Genomic DNA, 22,648 nt, shown 5'->3' on the forward strand with positions numbered 1-22,648 from the left:
TGGTCCCTAAAGCGGGAGGGGGCTGAACCGTGTAGGGATTACCGTCACCTGAATGATGCGACCATCGCCGACAGGTACCCGGTCCCGCACATTCAGGACTTCAATGCCTATCTGGCCGTAGCATCGGTGTTCTCCAAGGTGGACCTCGTGCGAAGGTACAACCAAATTCCGGTCCTCCCCGCCGATATCCCGAAGACGGCCATTATAACGCCATTTGGAATGTTTGAATTTGAACGGATGCCATTTGGTTTGAAGAACACTGCGCAGGCCTTTCAGCGGCTGATGGACTGTGTGTGCAGCGGCCTGGACTTTGTATTCGTATACTTGGATGACATACTCGTGGCCAGTCGCTCGCGGCAGGAGCACTACATTCATCTCAGTCGGCTTTGTCTGCGCCTCAGTGATTTTGGTTTGTCCATCAACTGGTGCTTCTGCCCGCCAGGGTGGATGCTGTCCACAGGTTCCCCCATCTGACTACACTTAAGGGCCAACAAGAATTTGTGGGGATTGGTCACCTTTAATCATCGCTTCTTCGTCCAGGCCCGCTACACCTGCGTTATATTATAGATAGCATTAGTTTAGAATTCATAAACTACGTAGACATTAACTGAAAACTTCACTTTAGAAATTGATATAAATGTTATTTAAATTGATTGATATTAAAACAATTTGTGCATCTATATCACTACCCACCAAGTTCACGATTTTCAATATTCTGCTTGTGTTTGGTTTATTAATTTCTTCCTTTCCACCACATTTACAAAGACAAAAATATACATATTTTTAATAATTTTAATTAATTAATTCCCAGTCAATATTTATGCTGGCAATGCCATCACTGATCTCCAGGGCCAGCTCCATCTCCAGTTCCATTGCAGCTCTAGCACCTTCAGCAGTTCCAGCTCCATCTCAAGCTCTAGCTTCATCTCCAGCTCTAGCTAAAGCTCCATTCCCAGTTCTAGATATCTCTCTCTATCTATCTCTATCTCCCTCTCCCTCTCCCTCTCCCTCTCCCTCTCGAGAAAGAAAGAAAGAAAGAGATAAATAAATAAATAAACAGACAAACAGACAAACAAACAGACAGACAGACAAACAAACAGACAGACAGACAGACAGACAGATAGATAGATAAACAGACAAATAAATAAATAAATAAATAGATAAATAAATAAATAAATAAATTAGGTGCAGGAGTAGGCCATTCAGCCCTTCGAGTCTGCACCGCCATTCAATATGATCATGGCTGATCATCCAACTCAGTATCCCGTACCTGCCTTCTCTCCATACCCTCTGATCCCCTTAGCCACAAGGGCCACATCTAACTCCCTCTTAAATATAGCCAATGAACTGGCCTCGACTACCCTCTGTGGCAGAGAGTTCCAGAGATTCACCACTCGCTGAGTGAAAAAAGTTCTTCTCATCTCGGTTTTAAAGGATTTCCCCCTTATCCTTAAGCTGTGACCCCTTGTCCTAGACTTCCCCAACATCGGGAACAATCTTCCTGCATCTAGCCTGTCCAAGCCCTTAAGAATTTTGTAAGTTTCTATAAGATCCCCTCTCAATCTCCTAAATTCTAGAGAGTATAAACCAAGTCTATCCAGTCTTTCTTCATAAGACAGTCCTGATATCCCAGTGAATCAGTCTGGTGAACCTTCTCTGCACTCCCTCTGTGGCAATAATGTCCTTCCTCAGATTTGGAGACCAAAACTGTACGCAATACTCCAGGTGTGGTCTCACTAAGACCCTGTACAACTGCAGTAGAACCTCCCTGCTCCTATACTCAAATCCTTTTGCTATGAAAGCTAACATACCATTCGCTTTCTTCACTGCCTGCTGCACCTGCATGCCTACTTTCAATGACTGGTGTACCATGACACCCAGGTATTGAAGGCAACATCATAAATTAGTCTATTAATGATGAAGCAAGACGAAAGACGACATATGATAAGCCCCTTAACTTAATATCGTGTACTATAGAGTTGCGGTTTGTACACCGCCAATTTCAAAACCTCGAGTTCTGGCGACACTTAGCTTGATATTGCCCATCTACTGACCAACATAAGCTATACTCGTCCCACTGACCACTGTCATCTCCTTCGGATTGATTTTTTCTGCTTCTGAACATATTTATCATCGCTTCCATGCAGACGATCACCGAAACTGCAGACAGGGGGAACGAAGCAGAAAGTTCCAAAATTGTCTTAAATCTGGTGATGCAGAAAGGCGCTTTGGCCCAAAGAAAGATGTGGGAATCCTTCGCAAAAATGCGTAATGTAGTGCCTAAACTGGACAGAATATTGAAAGAAGTGGAAGAACATGGTACAGTATCATTGCACTGTCAATTTAAGTTCAATGTTAAATCTGCTACCGTTGCTGGTATGATGCATCACTGATCTCATCCAATCCGTTTCGGGGCAGACTGACGGAAGCGTGGCTGCCATTCTGCGCCTACGGCCCCTCCGACCACCACCAATCACTCACACACATTCACACACAGGCAAAGGTGGGTGAAGTGTCTTGCACAAGGACACAACGACAGTATGCAATCTAAGCGGGATTCGAACCGGCCACCTTCCGGCTCGCCAGCCGAACACTTAGCCCATTGTGCCATCTGTTTCCCAATATTTGTGTGGATGTGTATGTATGCGAGTGTTGTTTGTCCCCGTTTGGTTCCGACCTGATTCGGGTGGGTTGAAGGTGGGTATGGGTAAGGGCTTTGAGGGTCGCTTACATACTGTTGCACAATTAGGCCTTGACTGTCACTGTCTGTTATATGTATGTATGCAAATTGCTGTGAAATTCAAATAAAAAGATTTAAATCAAAGAGGAGATGCGCGAGTAAATGGATAAATCGAAGAAGAGATATAATCGGTGGAATGTTCACTTGGTGACCAAAGTAAGGAATATACTCATTGATGGCAATGGGGCAGTTAGTACTGGAGGATGCAGACTAAGCAGCCGGTGCGATTTGATACCATTTAAGGCAAATATGCTAATCAGTAACCGGATTTCATCACTCTACTCTTCAAACATCCTCAGCAATTTAATATCAATCAATTATTCCTGTCGTTCCAGTACATTTCATCCTTCTTGTACAAGTGGTGGAAAGAAAATTCAGAATGGGAAGTGGAAGGGAGATTGAATTGCTCACAAATGGAAACACCAGCAGCCACCTTCCGACAGAGAGAAAGTGTTCGCCCAAAAACCTTACTTGGTCTTGCTGATGTAGTTGGTGCGCCTAAAGCAATAGACAATGTTGGAAACGGCACTAGAAAATCGTTATCTCACCTGTGAGGATTGGTGCCGTTTTTAAATTGAGTTTGAGATTGTTGCCGTCACTAAGACATCGTCTCTGGCACTGAGGGAGCAACTCAACAGCCACGACACGATGCCGCCCGATTAGTGGGGAAATTCTTCGTCAAATGTAGGAAAGTGTTAAATCAGCAGCACTGAATGCGTCTATGTTCGAGCATCCAAATGGCCCTTGGAACCTTCCTGTACAGAATGGAATTTAAAAATATCTGGACGTACATGGTATAGTTAAGGCGTTGGGGTAATTCTTTAGGAGTTCTTGCATTGAGAAAAGATTTGCGTTTGATCGGGATATATTTTTTTTTAAAACGACTGTAATTAGGAGATGTTCATGGACATGTACATGAATTATGGACTGATACGAGCTGGTACACTAGACAATTAGGAAGATGTGGTATCTTAGGATTTGTTGTAAGGAAAGACGGGTGCAACATAAAGAGGTCTACCGTGTATTCTGTAAGTCCCGGTGATACAATACATGCATATTTTAGGATTGCATATTTCAATGTTGCTTCTTTTAATATGCATTTTACACTGACTAAGACTCGCTTGTGAATGAGTGCATCAATGGTTTTCTAGCGAACGAAAAGTCAAAGGAAAATTCAGAAGCTTATGCAAATTTAAGATAACATCAGTCGTGTTGGAAGGAACTGTACAAGCTAGGTTGTGTGAGTGGAAAAAGGAAAATTCACATTGCATGTGTAGCACTTCAACTCAATGGCAAAAAAAAAACGAAGGGCATATTAGGGAGGATATGGAATTATACAGTTATGAAAGATTGATCAGAAAGAGGACTAACATGAATTTAGATGGAGGGGCTATGGTCTGTGCAAATGTGACAAATTTTCAGTAGCTTGCTAGCGTAGATGTAGGATTAATAAGTCCGCAGCTGTTGTGTCAAGAACACGTGCTCAGAATATGGGTGAGTCAATCAAGGAAGGGGAGAAGATATTTTGGATTTGTTGATGGGGTAGCAAACCGGCTAGAATCCGAAAGGCGATACTGCAATCTCCTAAGAGTGACGGCGGTTTGGCACTTCCTGACTTTAGGCGATACTATTGGGCAGCTAACTTGCAAAAACTCCTGTATTGGATGAATGATGATTGCGACCACCTACCGACTTGGGTACACATGGAAAAGGCGAGTTCACATCTCCCATTGCGGTCTGTCCTATGCTCCCAACTCCCCCTTCCTATAATATCTGTGGGTGCAGGCCCAATTGCGTCCCTCTCGCTCAAGATATGGAGTCAACTCAGGAAAAACTTCGGTTTACAAGGCCCTTCCATCTTGACCCCACTGCTTAAAAACCACATCTTTAAACCTTCAAGTACAGACCACGCATTCAAAACCTGGCATAGCAACGGTATCAGTAGTATCAAAAACCTATACAAGGATGGCATCTTTTCGTCTTTTGCGGAGCTCTCGTCCAACTATAGCCTCCCAAACTCCCACCTTTTTCGTTTTTTCCAGATTAGGGATTTTGTGAAGAAGACATTCCCCCATTTCCCAAATCGCCCCCCTGAAGCCCTGACCGATATCATCTTAGCTCTAGATCCCAACCGGAAGAAATGCATCTCTGTTTTGTATAACTTGTTAGGGTCGGTTATATTGAACCCTCATACCTCATTAAAAGCTGCGTGGGAGGGCGAGCTGAATACGAAACTAACAGACCTGCAATGGGACTGCCTTGGATTTGATCCATTCTTCTTCCATATGTGCCCGTCATGGCCTAATCCAATGCAAAGTCCTTCACAAAGTCCACTACACAAATGCAAGATTATCTAGAATTTACCCCGCTGTTAGGGACACCTGCAACAGATGTAATCAATCTCCTGCCAACCATAGCCATATGTTTTGGTCTTGCCCTAAGCTAGCAGCCTTTTGGAGGAGTGCTTTCGACTTGATAAGCAGAGCCTACGGCCAGACTATTCCTCCAAACCCACTGTCAGCCATTTTCGGTACCCCTCCCAACACCAACCTCTCTGTTGCGGTGAAACGGGTCCTAGCTTTTACAACCTTGTTAGCCCGGAGACTGATCTAGCTTAACTGGAGGCTCACCTGTCCCCCGACACATGCCCGCTGGACTAAGGAGGTGCTTTACAATTTAAAGCTTGAAAAACTTAGGTTCTCTCTCAAAGGCTCTACCAAGACATTCCTAGATACATGGAACCCTTTCTTGGAACTTGTTAACTCTCTCAACTTGTCCCCGGACTCGGAAGAGGACTGAGTGCTCTCCACCATTGTTCTGCTCTACTGCAGCTGCTCTCCCCTTAACCCCCCTCCCTTCCACACCTATTTATTTAATTACTTACTTATTTACTGTTATTAGTGACCCCTTTTTTAAATTTATTTTTATTTTTTTATTTTATTTATTTATTTTATTACTTTTTGTTTCGTTTATCTTACCATATTTAATAATAATAATAATGGATGGGATTTATATAGCGCCTTTCTAATACTCAAGGCGCTTTACATCGCATTATTCATTCACTCCTCAGTCACACTCGGTGGTGGTAAGCTACTTCTGTAGCCACAGCTGCCCTGGGGCAGACTGACGGAAGCGTGGCTGCCATTCTGCGCCTACGGCCCCTCCGACCACCACCAATCACTCACACACATTCACACACAGGCAAAGGTGGGTGAAGTGTCTTGCCCAAGGACACAACGACAGTATGCACTCCAAGCGGGATTCGAACCGGCCACCTTCCGGTCGCCAGCCGAACACTTAGCCCATTGTGCCATCTGTCGTCCCAATATTTGTGTGGATGTGTATGTATGCGAGTGTTGTTTGTCCCCGTTTGGTTCCGACCTGATCGGGTGGGTTGAAGGTGGGTATGGGTAAGGGCTTTGAGGGTCGCTTACATACTGTTGCACAATTAGGCCTTGACTGTCACTGTCTGTTATCATTGTATGTATGCAAATTGCTGTGAAATTCAAATAAAAAGATTTAAATCAAAGAGGAGATGCGCGAGTAAATGGATAAATCGAAGAAGAGATATAATCGGTGGAATGTTCACTTGGTGACCAAAGTAAGGAATATACTCATTGATGGCAATGGGGCAGTTAGTACTGGAGGATGCAGATAAGCAGCCGGTGCGATTTGATACCATTTAAGGCAAATATGCTAATCAGTAACCGGATTTCATCACTCTACTCTTCAAACATCCTCAGCAATTTAATATCAATCAATTATTCCTGTCGTTCCAGTACATTTCATCCTTCTTGTACAAGTGGTGGAAAGAAAATTCAGAATGGGAAGTGGAAGGGAGATTGAATTGCTCACAAATGGAAACACCAGCAGCCACCTTCCGACAGAGAGAAAGTGTTCGCCCAAAAACCTTACTTGGTCTTGCTGATGTAGTTGGTGCGCCTAAAGCAATAGACAATGTTGGAAACGGCACTAGAAAATCGTTATCTCATCTGTGAGGATTGGTGCCGTTTCTAAATTGAGTTTGAGATTGTTGCCGTCACTAAGACATCGTCTCTGGCACTGAGGGAGCAACTCAACAGCCACGACACGATGCCGCCCAATTAGTGGGGAAATTCTTCGTCAAATGTAGGAAAGTGTTAAATCAGCAGCACTGAATGCGTCTATGTTCGAGCATCCAAATGGCCCTTGGAACCTTCCTGTACAGAATGGAATTTAAAAATATCTGGACGTACATGGTATAGTTAAGGCGTTGGGGTAATTCTTTAGGAGTTCTTGCATTGAGAAAAGATTTGTGTTTGATCGGGATATATTTTTTTTAAAAACGACTGTAATTAGGAGATGTTCATGGACATGTACATGAATTATGGACTGATACGAGCTGGTACACTAGACAATTAGGAAGATGTGGTATCTTAGGATTTGTTGTAAGAAAAGACGGGTGCAACATAAAGAGGTCTACAGTGTATTCTGTAAGTCCCGGTGATACAATACATGCATATTTTAGGATTGCATATTTCAATGTTGCTTCTTTTAATATGCATTTTACACTGACTAAGACTCGCTTGTGAATGAGTGCATCAATGGTTTTCTAGCGAACGAAAAGTCAAAGGAAAATTCAGAAGCGTATGCAAATTTAAGATACAACATCAGTCGTGTTGGAAGGAACTGTACAAGCTAGGTTGTGTGAGTGGAAAAAGGAAAATTCACATTGCATGTGTAGCACTTCAACTCAATGGCAAAAAAAAAACGAAGGGCATATTAGGGAGGATAGGGAATTATACAGTTATGAAAGATTGATCAGAAAGAGGACTAACATGAATTTAGATGGAGGGGTTATGGTCTGTGCAAATGTGACAAATTTTCAGTAGCTTGCTAGCGTAGATGTAGGATTAATAAGTCCGCAGCTGTTGTGTCAAGAACACGTGCTCAGAATATGGGTGAGTCAATCAAGGAAGGGGAGAAGATATTTTGGATTTGTTGGTCGAAGGAGGTTATGAAGTTGTAACAACAAGAGAAATATTAATAGATTATGGCATTACTAAATGATTAAATAAAGACATTCATACCGACATCAGCTTCCTCATTCGACGAATGAACACTGCAACAACGGAACAGGACAAGGAACACCACTACAAATGAACAGGTGCTTTTCCCCACGATGTCCGTTCTGACAACGAATGTAACCCATCTGCTCTACAAATTCCTTATAGCTCCACCACCCCCCGATCCTGTTTTAAGCAAAATACCTCTTATATATTTAAAACCGATGCAACCATCCCCATGGACACTGCATTCCAGAAACCTAAACTCAATGCTAGCATTAAGTTTCAAGTGGGAGATGGACCCGAGGATCTTTCCAAGAATGATCCCAGGAATGAGTAGATTAATCTATGATAAGCGCTTGTAGGCAGTGGGCCTGTACTCGCTGGAGTTTAGAAGAATGAGTGGAGGGGGGCTAATTGATACCTACCGAATAGTGAAAGGCTTGGATAGAGAGGATCTGGAGAGTATGGTTTCACCAGGACTAGAGATCATAGCCTCAGGATTAATGGATGTTCATTTAGCAAGAAGTTGAGGAGAAATGTCTTTAGTCAGAGGGCCGTGAATATGTGGAATTATTTGCCACATAAGACTGTGGATATGGATATTTTAATGGATATTTTTAAGGCAGAGATAGATAGATTTGTGATTCGTATAGGTGTCAGCGGTTATTGGGAGAAGGAGGGAGAATGGGGTTTGCAGAGAGAGAAATACATCAGTCATGGTTGAATAATGTGCAGAAATATCACATTTAATCATTCCTATCATCACTATTCACATGTATCAAGCTATTACTTGTCAGATCACGTAAAACATTTGTTATCTAGTATTTGACTGGCTATCTAACCTATCTGCCTGTCATCATTTTAGATATTGCCTAAAATCACGCTCACATTCTAATCTCTCAACATCACAACCCTCTCCTCAACACACGAATCGCACCCATTTCCCCGATATCCAAAAGAAAGACACCAGTATTAACGGGGCAGAAAAATCAAGAAGGGATAGGAGAGTATGGCCATAGGAATCGATGTGAAAGGCGAGGTGAATAATGGATTAAAAGTAGCATATATGAAAGCACGAAGTATAAGAAATAAAGTGGATGAGCATGAGGCTCAGTTAGAAATTGGCAAGTATGATGTTGTGGGAATTAGAGAGATGTGGCTGCAAGAGGGCTTGGGCTGGGAATGGAATATTCAAGGGTAAACGTCCTATCGAAAAGACAAACAGATGAGCAGAGTGGGTGAGGTAGCTCTGTTGGTAAGTAATGAAATACAATCCCTAGTGAGGGGAGACATAGAATCAGGAAATGTCGAGTCAGTAAGGGTAGAACTGAGGAATTGTAATGGTAAAAATACCCTAATGAGAGTTATCTACAGGCCCCCAAACAGTAGCCTGGTGCAAGTTGAATCAAGAGTTAAAATTGGCATGTCGCAAAGGTAATACTATGGTGGTTTTGGGAGATTGCGACATTCAGGTAGACTGGAAAAATCAGATTGCTCCTGGAATCCAAGAAAGGGAGTTTGTCATGTGTATCCGAGATGGATTCTTAGAGCAGCTTGTACTGGAGCCTACTAGTGAGAAGGCAATTCTGTATTTAGTGTTATGGAATGCACTGGATTTGTTAAGGGAACTCGAGATAAGGAGTCAATAGGAGATAGTAACTATAATATGATAAGTTTTAATCTACAATTTGAGCGGGAGAAGGGAAAATCGGAAGTGACAATATTACAGTAATGCAAAGGGGACTATGGAGCCATGAGGGAGGACCTGGCCAAAGTTGATTGGAAAGAGACCCTAGCAGGAATGACTGTGGAACAACAATGGCAGATAATTCTGGGAATAATAAAGACGTTATGGATCAGTTAATTCCTAAGAGGAGGACATATTCTTAGAGGAGTAAGTGGCGATCGTGGCTGACAAGGGAAGTCAAGTACAGTATAAAAATGAAAGACAAGATGTATCACACAGCAAGAATGAGCGGGTAGCCAGCGGATTGGGTATCCTTTAAAGAGCAACAGAAGATAACTACAAAAGGCAATACGGGGAGAAAAGATGAGGTAGTGGATGTAGCATACATGGATTGTCATAAAGCCTTAGATAAGGTCCTACGTAGGAGATTAGTGGGCCAAATTAGAGTGCATGGTATTGGGAGTAGGGTACTAACATGGATAGAAGATTGGTTGACAGGAAACAAAGAGTAGGGATTAACGTGTCCCTTTCAGAATAGCAGGTAATGACTAGTGGGGTATCTTAAGGCCCGTTGATGGGACCGCAGCGATTTACAATATATATTAATGATTTGGATGAAAGGATTAAAAGAATCATTAGCAAATTTGCAGATGACACAAAGCTGGGTGGCAGTGTGAACTGTTAGGAGGATGCTATGTGGATGCAGGGTGACTTGGACAGGTTGGGGAATGGCAAGATGCATGACAGGTGCAGTATCATGTGTATAAATGTGCTGTTATCCATTTTCTTGGCAAGAACAGGAAGGCAGATTATTATCTGAATGGTGTCAAGTTAGGAAAAGGGGAAGTACAATAAGATCTGGGTGTCCTTCTTCAGTCACTGAAAGTAAGCATGCAGGTGCTTCAAGTGAAGGAAGCTAATGGAATGTTGGCCTTCACAACAAGAAAAGTTGAGCATAGGAGCAAAGAGGTCCTTCGGCAGTTGTATAGGGCCCCAGTGAGACCACACCCGGAGTATTGTGTGCAGTATTGGTCTCCAAATTCGAGGAAGGACATTACTGTTATTGAGGGAGTGCAGCGTAGGTTCACAAGGTTAATTCTCGGGATGGCTGGACTCTCGTATGTTGATAGATTGGAGCAGCTGGGCTTGTATACGCTGTCATTTGGAAGGATTAGAAGGGATCTTATTGAATCATATTAGATTATTAAGAGATTGGACACACTAGAGGCAGGAAACATGTTCCCGATGTTGGGGGACTCCAAAACCAGTGGCCACAGTTTATGAATAAGGGGTAGGCTATTTAGAACGGAGATGAGGAATTTTATTTTCACCCAGAGAGTTGTGAACTTGTGGAATTATCTGCCTCAGAAGGCAGTGGAAATCAATTATTGGGATGCTTTCAAGAGGGCGTTGCATAGAGCTCTTAAAGATAGCGGAATCAAGGGATATGGGGAGAAGGCAGGTACGCAGTACTGATTGTGGATGATCAAAGTGAATGGCGGTGCTGGCCTGAAGGTCATAATAGCCTGCTCCTGCACCTATTGTCTATTGTCTTTCAGGCAGTAGCTTCCGGATCACTTATTTTACCATTTCTGAGCAAGCTTTTTCTCGCATCATCCGTTTTGCCCAACATTATTCTAACCATCTAGTCCTTGCCTCGAGCACTACACGGGTGGTATATATTCCCCACTATTAACCCCAACAAATCACGTTCTGCCGCCGTACACCATGATCAAATCCTTCACAATGCATGGATTATACTCAACTTGTCTAACCAAGCCTGACGTTTGCCCTTTTCCCTTGGAACCACTTGACGGATTCGATTCATACCCTTTCTGGGGCCTTCACCCACGGGCATGAATTTGGTGATGGATGGGGATAAATTGCAGATAAACTGCAAAATAACTGCAGATGCCAGAATATTCAACCACACCTAAAGTGCTGGAGTAATTCACCGTGTCAGGCAGCATACGTGGAAAGATCATTTAGGCAACGTTCCGGGTAAGATACTGGACGCTGAGCGAAGTGGAAGAGAAAGGTGAAAAAGAGGTGGGGTGAGTGGCGGGGCAAGGTGCGACAAATAGATACCGGTGAGAGGGATTACGTTGGTAATTGAGCGGCCAAGGCTAGAGATGAAATGCAGGCAAATGGAAATGAAATATTTAGCGAAGAGGAGTGAATATAAATCAAGGGAAGTATATGGTTCTGGCTTCAAATCAAAAAGAGAAACGGGAAGTGGGGAAGTGGGGAGGTATATTGGGAGAAAGCGTTGCACGCGCAGTGGGTAATATGGAAAGGGTGAGGGAAAATTTGACCGAAACATTCAAGTGTAAGCAATGTATTGATCTAATCAGCACTGGACAAACATGGATACATGAAATCCCTGCTTTCAATTCTTCTACATCAATATCACGGCATCAAAAATGCAACATTACCAAACCCTCTGTTTATATACCTGCCTCAGAAATGTCTACCTTTGCCTCCGTTATCTCTCCTTACTCTTTTCCGTAAAATGTATCATATCACATTCCTGAGTGTAAAAATTCATCTCGCACCATTCTTCACATCCTTTAGATCGTTTTTAGGCCTCTTGCGGCTTGTCACTGCATCAGTACTTCTTGGTCGCTCTGGAGGTAGTGAACGTTGAAGTGGGCATGATGAAGAATTAATGTTGCTCTTCACTCTTCTCTTGCACAAGAACAGAGTCTCTCATATAATTCTATATTCTACACTCGTTGACGTCATCATCCAAATTATGATGCAATCTCAGCACATGCACAATATGTGCGAAAGTCTGTGTAACCACAGATTGATCACCTTGTTGGGGGTTTACTACAGACCCCCAAATATTTAACGGGCAACAGAAGAGCAAATGTGCCGGGAGATTGCAGACAGCTGCCGTTCAAAAAGGTTGCTGTAGTAGGGGATTTCAACATTCCCAACATAGACTGGGTAAAATCATAGCGTGAAGGATGTTGATGGGGTGCAATTCCTCATAAATGTTCATGCTAATTTTCTTAAACAGTGTGTGGATGCCCTCACACGTGAGGGGGCAACAATGGATCTAGTATTGGGAATTTGGGGAGGACAAGTTAATGGAGTGTGTGTGCGCGTGGAGGAGCCTTTTGGGAAAAGTGACCACAGTTCGATTAGGTTTAAGATAGTTATGGATCAGGACGGAGAGGGTCCACGTGTTAAAATGCTCATTTGGGATAAGGACAACTTTGAGGATATGAGAGAAGGTTTCGCTCAAGTTGACTGGAGCAGGTTATTTGAGGGGAAAGGAACATCGGATAAGTTGGATATTTTTAGACGAGTGTTTAAGAGAGTTCAGGATGTGTACGTCCCTGTTATGGTTAATGGCCAAGCAGGCAAACGTAATGAAGCTTGGGTCAAAAGGAAGGAAGCTTGACGTTAGTAAAGGCAGCTGGGATCAAGTCGATCCCTGGACCCGTTTCTGGAACTGAGGAGCAAACAAAAAAGGTGATCAGAAGGGCAAAAAGGGGCCCGGAGGAAGCAAGAAAGACAATCCCAAAATATGTTATTAATGCATTTGGGGGGGGGGGGGGTTGGTAACGATAGGGAGAGTGGGACCTTTCAGTAATAACAGCGGTCACACCTGTGTGGAGCTACAGGAGGTGGGCAAGTTCCTGAATTAGTGTTTCTCTTCTGTATTTAGCGAGGGGAAAGACAGTAGGACGAAGCAAATTGGAGACGTCACTGGAAGTGTCATGAGAGCAGTCAGGGTTACCATCAAACATGTACTGAAGGTACTGTGATGTTTTAAGGTGAACAAATCTCCGGGACCTGATCAGATATACCCGAGAACATTGCGGGAAACTAGAGAGGAAATTGCGGCAGAGGAATTGCTGGTTGAAATGTATACGTCATCATTAAATATAGGAGAGTTGCCAGAGGATTGGAGGGTGGCAAATGTTGTGCCTCTTTTCAAGAAGGGCTGCAGGGGAAATGCTGAGAACTATAGGCCTGTGAGCTTAACATCTGTAGTTGGTATGTTACTGGAGAGTATTCTGAGGGATGGGATATACAGGGATTTGGATGGACAAGGGCTGATTTGGGACAGTCAGCATGGTTTTGTACGTGGTAGGTCGCGTCTCACAAATCTGATGGATATTTTTGAAGACGTAAGCAAAAACATTGATGAAGGCAGAGCTGTGGACTTGAGTAAGGCATTCGACAAGTTTCCACAAGGTAGGCTGCTCTGGGAGGTTAGATCTCATGGGATCCAAGAAGACATATTTGAATGTATAACAAATTGGTTCCGTGGAAGGAAGCAGAGTTGAGGTGGTGGAAGGTTGCTTCTCTGATTGGTGGCCTGTGACTAGTGTCGTGCCACAGGGATCGGTGCTGGGCCCGTTACTGTTTGTCATCTACATCAATGATTTGAATGCGACCATACAGGGCAATATTAGCAAGTTTGCTGATGATACAAAAGTTAGTGGTTTTGCAGATTGTGAAGATGGTTGTGAACGATTGCAGCACAATCTGAATCGATTGGCCAGGTGTGCGGTTGATGGAATTTAATAGACGTGTGAGCTGTTGCATTTTGATTCAAGGGCAATAATTACATAGTAAATGGTAGACCTCTGGGTTGCGTTGCAGAACAGAGGGATCGAGGAGTATCTTGAAGGTCGAGTCGCAAGGAGATAATTTGATCAAAAAGGCTTTTGGCACTTTGATCTTCATCAGTCAGAGTATGTCGTATAGAAGTTGGGAGGTCATGTGGCAGTTGGATAAGACGTTGGTGAGACCGCAATTATAATATTGTGTTCAGCTCTGGGCACCATGTTATAGGAAATATATTGTCAAACTTGAAATGGTTCAGAAAATATTTACGAGGATGTTGCCAGGACTAGAGGGTGTGAGCTATATGGAGAGGTTGAATAGGCAGGGTCTATATTACATGGAACGTAGGAGTATGAGGGGAGAGGTTATAGAGGTATACAAAATCATGAGTGGAATAGATCGGTTAGATGCTCAGAGTCTTTTACCCAGAGTAGGAACAGAGTACATAGGTTCAAGGTAAAGAGGAAAAGATTCAATAGGAATCAGAGAGGTAACTTTTTAGCTCTGCGGGTGGTGGGTGTATGGGACAAGTCGTCAGAGGTCTTAGTTGAGGCTGGGACTATCCCCATCGTTTAAGAAATAGTTGGACAGGTACTTGGATACGTTTCATAACAAGAGGATTTCAGTTTCATAACAAGAGGATTTCAGTTTCATAACTAGAGGATTTTGGTATAGGAGTAAAGAGATTCTTCTGCAGTTGTATATGTCTCTGGTGAGACCTCATCTGGAGTATTGTGTACAGTTTTGGTCTCCTAATTTGAGGAAGGACATCCTTGTGATTGAAGCAAGATTTACGAGATTGATCCCTGGGATGGCGGTACTGTCATATGAGGAAAGATTTAAAAGACTAGGCTTGTATTCACTGGAGTTTAGAAGGATGAGGGGACATCTTATAGAAACATATAAAATTATAAAAGGACAGGACAAGCCAGATGCAGGAAAATATGTTCCCAATGTCAGGTGTGTCCAGAACCAGGGGCCACAGTCTTAGAATTAAGGGGAGGTAATTTAAGACTGAGGAGAAAAAAAACTTTTTTACCCAGAAAGTTGTGAATTTATGGAATTCCCTCTCACAGAGGGCAGTGGAGGCCAAGTCACTGGATGGATTTAAGAGAGAGTTAGATAGATCTCTAGGGGCTAGTGGTGTCAAGGGATATGGGGAGAAGGCAGGCACGGGTTATAGATAGGGGACGATCAGCCGTGATCACAATGAATGGTGGTGCTGGCTCGTGGAGTCAAGGGATATGGGGAGAAGGGAGGCACGGGTTATTGATAGGGGATGATCAGCCACGATCACATTGAATGGCGGTGCTGGCTCGAAGGGCCGAATGGCCTCCTCCTGCACCTATTTTCTATGTTTCTATGATAGGACAGGTTTTTCGAGGGTTATGGACCAAGCGCAGGCAAGTGGGATTATGGTAGCTGGGACATTGTTGGCCGGTGTGGGCGAGTTGGGCAGAAGCCCCTGTTTCCACACTGACTAATTATTTCTTGCTTCCATCTGTCCATCTGAACCGACCATTAATGCTGTTACTGAAACAAATTGCCTCCTTCTGGATATCGGTGGGTTTATTTGAACGAAGACCACTTTTGAAAGACAAGATAAACACAAAGTGATGGAGTAACTCAGCGGGTGAGGCAGCATCTCTGAAGAGAAGGAATGGGTAACTTGAGACCCTTCTTCAGACTGATGTCAGGGGAGTGGGCGAGACAGCGATAGAATGTAGTCAGAGGCAGTAAGACTGGAGGGAGAATTGTGACGGGGAGGCGATGGAGAGAGACGGAATGCAAGGGCTATTTGAGGTTAGAGAAGGTAATTTTCACACCGCTGCGGTGTAAGCCACGCATACGAAATATGAGGTGATGTTCCTACAATTGCGAATGACAAGAGATCATTCAAGATTGAATGCCCTCTAAACCAAAGTTCCTAACGGGAACGTAGCGTTCATTGCATCGTTGTATTGTATTGTATTTGCCACAAGGCATAGGTTTACACATGTGGTGCATGTTTTATGTACACATTGACTGGACGATTTCTCCATCCACACAGACAGACATAACAAACACCATTCTTCTTTGTGGTAGTAGTTTAACAGTCATCTATTCGCATTTCATATCCTCTTGTCAGACGTAAATATTCTCAAACACATACGAAAGCTCGCCGCCACTAAATGTATTGTCATTAACACAAAGCCAACTTTCACAGCAATGCAGAATTGCTATCTTGGAAACACCCTGCTGAATCCTCCGAGTTTAGTCATCGAAATTAATAGAATAATTTCGAAAATATTTTGTAGAATTGCTCGCTAGTCAGGCACGTTCGTAAGAATTCACGTTTCATATCAACGGTTGTTCGTCAGAGCTAAAGTTGTTAATACATTGCTGGGAGCATTAGAAGAGAAAACATGTGAGGATTAGTGTAGGAAAAAAAGGTGTTTAATTGACGGAAATGGTGGTGTTAATGCTTCAATGAGAAGACGCTGATGACTTTTGAAATGAAACTAATATCAACGCGTATCCCGTCATTTTTTTGTACAGAAACATCCCCGGCAGCTGCGATCATCATGGATGGAAATTCAGATGGGAATCGGGACCTGAATGGATCGCAAATAAACACAGGCAAGTGGCACATAAATGTGCGGAGATTGGTTCTCCATAAGTGGCTGCTCTGCTCTGGTGGATGTTGTGCTGTTATTGTCGGTAATATCAGTTCCTACATAATGACGTATGAGCCGAGTGGCGCAGTATTGGCATATACCGTGGAGCTAATATTGTTCAGCTCCAGCGATTCAACTTCGCTGCATTCCTCGCAGGTCTGAGTTGGTAATCGACTTGGGCGCCATCTATTGCGCATATGTGTTTGGTGCATTGTTGCCGAGATTTATTAACATTTTGGTGAACAAAATGGATTCATGAATAGCTGTGTGACGGTCGGCTTCCATGCGTAGGGATTCATGACCATTCATTCTTTCGTTATCAGCACCCTCCACGGCATTTGTTTTTACATTATCCAAAAATAAAACAGCCTTTTGCAACAGCGACAGAATTAGATCATTTCTAAACATTAGAGTAGATCCTATAATTCATAAAGGCAGAATAAAATTACATGTACCGTGCTGCGACCAGGCAGCTTCTTCTTCTGCTTCTTCTTCTTTGGAGTTTTACGGCAGCCGGCATCCACAATGTTGCATTGCTGCCACCTTCTGGCTTCACTCCACAGTCCTCATGTCTTTACATTATATCCTTTTTATAAGGCCAGAGGCCCTCAAGAAATTAAACAACACCTTTACTCCTTTTCCTTCCCCTCCACACTCTAGAATGTTCTTTTCTGATATATCTGTCATTCCAATTTTCTTCATTTCACTGATCAAAACTCTTCTTTCTGTTTCATATCTTCTACATGCAACTAGAGCATGCTGAACTGTTTCCGGCTGATGGCATTCCTCACACAGCCCAGTAGGGTGTTTTCCCAACATTTTTAATGTGCTGTTCAGGTGAGTGTGTCCTATCCTCAATCTTGCTAATACTACCTGTTCTCTCCTGTTCCCCCCTCTTCTTGCTGTAATGCCCACTCTATTTTGTAGCGAATAGAGGTGTCTCCCCTTTGTCTCCTGTTCCCAGTATTGTTGCCATTCCTGATTTATTTTCTTCCACACAATGTGTTTTCCTTCAGATTTGGATAATTGTAAGTTTACCTCTATGTTCTCTTTTTTAACGGCCTCTTTTGCTAATTTATCCACTTTTTCATTTCCTAGCACACCAATGTGTGATGGGACCCACAACAAAGTCACGTCACTGCCCTTCCTTGTTACTTGGCTTAATAGTAGTAGAATTTCATACACTAGGTCAGGCCGCCTATGGGATGCACCAGACCCAATACTCTGGATTGCAGACAATGAGTCGCTACATATTAATACTTTGCATGGTTGCACCTGTTCTATCCACCGAACTGCCATCAAAATAGCGTACAGTTCCACTGTATACACTGCCAAATAGTTATTTGTTCTTTTGCAAATCTCAATATTCATCCCTTGCACTACCACAGCTGCCCCTGTTGTTTCAGCTACTGGGTCCTTTGATCCATCTGTGAAAATTAAGAGGTGTTCCCTGTATCTATTATATATATGGTTATGGTATTCTGTTTTTAGGTCCTGAATTTTTTCCCCTCCTTTTTGCCTCCCATATCTCCAGATCAACTTTTGGGATGTTCAGTAACCATATTGGGACAGATGGCCACAATACTGCAGGGCAGAACTCTTTGTCCTCTACTTCCATGTCCCTTGCCACACCTCCTCCAACCCAGCCGAAGCTTCCAGACTGAGCCACCCCTCTCTCCCAGTACACCAGAAGGGTTTCGGCCCGAAACGTCGCCTATTTCCTTCGCTCCATAGATGCTGCTGCACCCGCTGAGTTTCCCCAGCAATTTTGTGTACCTCCTGTACTACCTGTTTTGTTGGGTGGTTCTCTCCATGACCCTTAAGGCTTAGCCAGTAATTAGCCATTAGTTGTCTGCGGCGCAGTCTCAACGGCATCTCCCCAGTTTCCACCTGTAGTGCACATACAGGTGACGTCCGCACACCTCCTATACAGATTCTTAGAGCTTCCGCTTGGACTTTGTCCAACTCGGACAACACTGACTTAGATGCTGATCCATAAGCTATACTGCCATACTCTAGTCTGGATCTGATCAGTGATACATAGATATGTTTAAGAGATAATATATCTGCTCCCCACTCTAAACCTGCTAAGCATCTCATTACATTGATGGCTTTTTTGCATTTTCCAATTATTTTTGTAATGTGGACCCTCCATGTTAATCTGGAGTCAAAATGGACTCCCAGGAAACGGAAATCTTTTACTCTTTCCAAATTGTTGCCGTATAGTTTTAACTGGACATCCTCTTTAATTTTCTTTCTTGTGAAAACCATTGTCTTTGTCTTCTCTATAGAGAATTTAAAACCCCATTTCACTCCCCACTCTTCCACCTGGGCTATCCCTTGCTGCATTTTACCCACGATAAAATCTATATTCTTCCCCTTTCTCCATAGGCTGCCATCATCTGCAAAGAGCGATCGCCCCATCTCTGGTTGAATGTTTGCAAATATATCATTAATCATGATTGAGAATAGGATCGGGCTTATCGCACTTCCTTGGGGAGTTCCATTTTCGACTACACATTTACTAGAGATGTCTGACCCTATTTTAACTTGGATACTTCTACCGTTAAGAAAATCCATTATCCAGTTAAAAATATTTCCTCCTACTCCCATTAAATGCAGCTTTATTAGAAGACCTTCTCTCCACAACATATCATAAGCCTTCTCTACATCAAAAAATACGGTAACTACAGATTCTTTTTTAACTTGTGCTTTCCTTATATCATCTTCCAAGCACAGAACTGGATCATTAGTACCTCTCCCTTTTCTAAAGCCACTCTGATAATTAGCCACTATACCGTTTTTTTCCATTAGATGCATTAATCTTTCATTTACCATTCTTTCCATCAGTTTACACATGTGTGCTGTTAAAGCTATAGGTCTATAATTTACTGGATTACTTGCATCTTTCCCTGGTTTCCTAATAGGCACAATGATTGCTTCCTTCCGGTATTCGCCCTTCTTCCCACACCTTGTTATATAGTGCAAGTATCTTTTGGAGTCCCTCCTCACTTAGATGCTTTATCATTATGTAGCAAATATCATCCTTCCCTGGGGCTGAGTTCTTACACTTGGCCAGAGCTCTCTTTAGCTCCCCCAAATTAAATGGAATATTGTACTTGTCCTCTGTGATACCTTTCCTTTGTAAGGCCTCAACATTTTCCTCTCTTGTTCTTTCCCTACCTCTTCTTCCTTCATCTGATAAGTTGTGGGAGCTGTGAACCCTACTAAAAGTGTTAACCATTAGTTCTGCTTTGTCTTTATTTGAGACTACAGTTTGATCTCCATTTGTTAGGATAGGATAACTCCACTCCCTTTTATCACCTTCCATTTTTTTAATCATCCCCCATATCTCCCCTACCTGTGTTGTGTTTCCAATTGAATCACAATACTTCCTCCAATATGCTCTTTTTGTTTGTCTTATAGTCCTCCTTACAATTGCCTGAGCCTGTTTGTAATTAATCATGTGTTGGTAGTTATGAGTTCTTTTTAATAATCTGAATGCTCTGTTTCTATTCACCACTGCCTCTTTACATTTATTGTCCCACCATGGCACAGCTTTCCTTTTTGATCTTCCTTTACTTTTAGGTATGGAAACTAATGCTGCTCTTTTGATACCTTCTGACAATTTATTCTCAAAGTTTTCTATATCTGTCTCTTCTTGTATCGGTTTTACATATCTATCACTTTCCTCCTTAAATTTCTCCCAATTAGCCTTTCCAAACACCCATCGTCCACTTCTGTTTTCTTTACTCATAGTTAAAGTAATATTTATTTTGCATAGCACAGGATGATGATCACTTCCTATGGTACCCTTTTCATATACTTCCCAGTTACATTTAGCAGCAATCCTATTAGAAACAAGTGTAAGGTCCAACACAGACTCCTTCCCTGTCCTAACATCTACCCTGGTCTTCTTTCCATCATTTAGACATACTAGATTACCATCATTTAATAATTCCTCAATTACCTGTCCATTATTATCTGACTTTCCACTGCCCCATAATGTATTATGTGCGTTAAAGTCCCCACACCAAATAACATTAGATTTGCTCTGGCCTTCTACTTCCTGTAACTTATTGACCTCTAATCGCTTACATGGATTATAGTAATTTATTACCACTATTTTCCTCCTCTCAGACCACACTTCTATTACCACATATTCCTGTTCCTGCCCAATTCCTAATACCTTGTATGGTATCCCTTTTTTAATGAAAGTGGCACAACCCCCTCCTCCCCCATTTCCCCTATCACATCTCACTGCAACATAATCATATAGAACAAAATCTAAACTTGGTTTCAACCAGGTTTCCTGGATACATACGACATCTGGTTTTTCCTTCCTACTGTCTATGAATTGCTTAAAGTCTTGCCCATTGGCTAACAAGCTTCTTGCATTCCATTGTAGGATTAACATTAATATTATTAACCCACACATGTTGACTCTTGGCTCGCCTGGATACTGAGACCATCATGTATTTCCTCCCACTTCAATCCTGCCATGCCCAAGTGGTGGACTGCAGCCTTTACAATGATTTGGATCCTTTCTGTTTTCGATTTTACTTCTGCTGTCGCATTTATTACTCCTGCTATAAATATAACCAGGTTTTTCTTTTCTTTCCATATACTCTTTTCTTTTTCTTTTATTGTTTCCATTATGCCCATATCTTGCTCCCTCCTGATCCTTCTTTCATTCATCTGTTTTGTAGGGTCAGCCTTTTTTGCTGCCTCTGCATCGGAGACCTTTTCCTTCACTCTTATGTTTTGTACTTCAGCTTCACGTTTCATCACCTCACAGCCCCAGTAAGCCACACTATGCTCTCCTCTACAATTACAGCACTTTGGTCTGACCCCCTCTCCACACTGACCATATTCATGGTCCCCACTACACCTTGCGCATTTCCTCGCCCCCTTGCACATTTTAGCTATATGCCCAAATTTCTGACATTTGAAGCACCTCATTGGTTTGGGTATGTACTCGCTTACACTATATCGCATTAATCCAAAATGGACCACTTTTGGAAGGGATTCTGTCTTGAATTCAAGCAGGACTGACTCAGTTTCCTCTTTCTTTGCTCCTTTGGTCATTCTTTTGGCATTCATAATTAATTCACATCTCTTTCTGAGTTCCTGAACCAGTTCACTCATATTGACTTTGAGAGGGATTCCATAGATAACCCCTTTACACCCTGCCCTCCGTTCTCCCACTCTCACTACTTTGATTATTTTGATTTTGTCAATCTTTTTCATTTTCATTGCCTTTTCAACTTGAGCCTCACTGTTGCACCCTATTAGCATGTTTCCATCTTCCAGCACTCTTGCATACTTTACTTCCCCAACCTGGGCTCTGATTATTTTTGTCAGCTTCATTGGCTCTATTTTCTTTACTCCTCCTTCTCCTTCAAACCTCACCACTACATTTAACGACATTTCCTTTTCTGGTTCCTTGTCTTCACTCTCCGATCCACCAATATTGCTTTTCCTTCTTTTACGGCTGCTCTTCCTGGGACTACCCCGTGCTCCCACGGTTTCCCACTCCTTCTCAACATTTCCTTCATTATCCTCTCCTCCACTGGCCTCCATACCACTAGACCCACTCTCTCCTGTCATTTTGTAACAGCAGGGAATATTGCCAGAGCACCGTTTACCGGACCTATACAGGCCGTCGGCCGATTCTCTCTCTCTCCAGGCAGCTTCTATCGAGCACCTCCTCATATGTACAAGGTACACAAAATTGCTGGGGAAACTCAGCGGGTGCAGCAGCATCTATGGAGCGAAGGAAATAGGCGACGTTTCGGGCCGAAACCCTTCTTCAGGCCTACACTCCGCGACTCGACCGCCCGCAGACTCCGGGCCCCAACTCTGGCCCCGCATCGCATCGCATCGCATCGCCTGCCCGAGTCCCGCGACACCCGCCATCTTGGCCACT

Source organism: Amblyraja radiata, chromosome 6 (assembly GCF_010909765.2).
Source record: "Amblyraja radiata isolate CabotCenter1 chromosome 6, sAmbRad1.1.pri, whole genome shotgun sequence".
Classification (NCBI taxonomy): Eukaryota; Metazoa; Chordata; class Chondrichthyes; order Rajiformes; family Rajidae; genus Amblyraja; species Amblyraja radiata.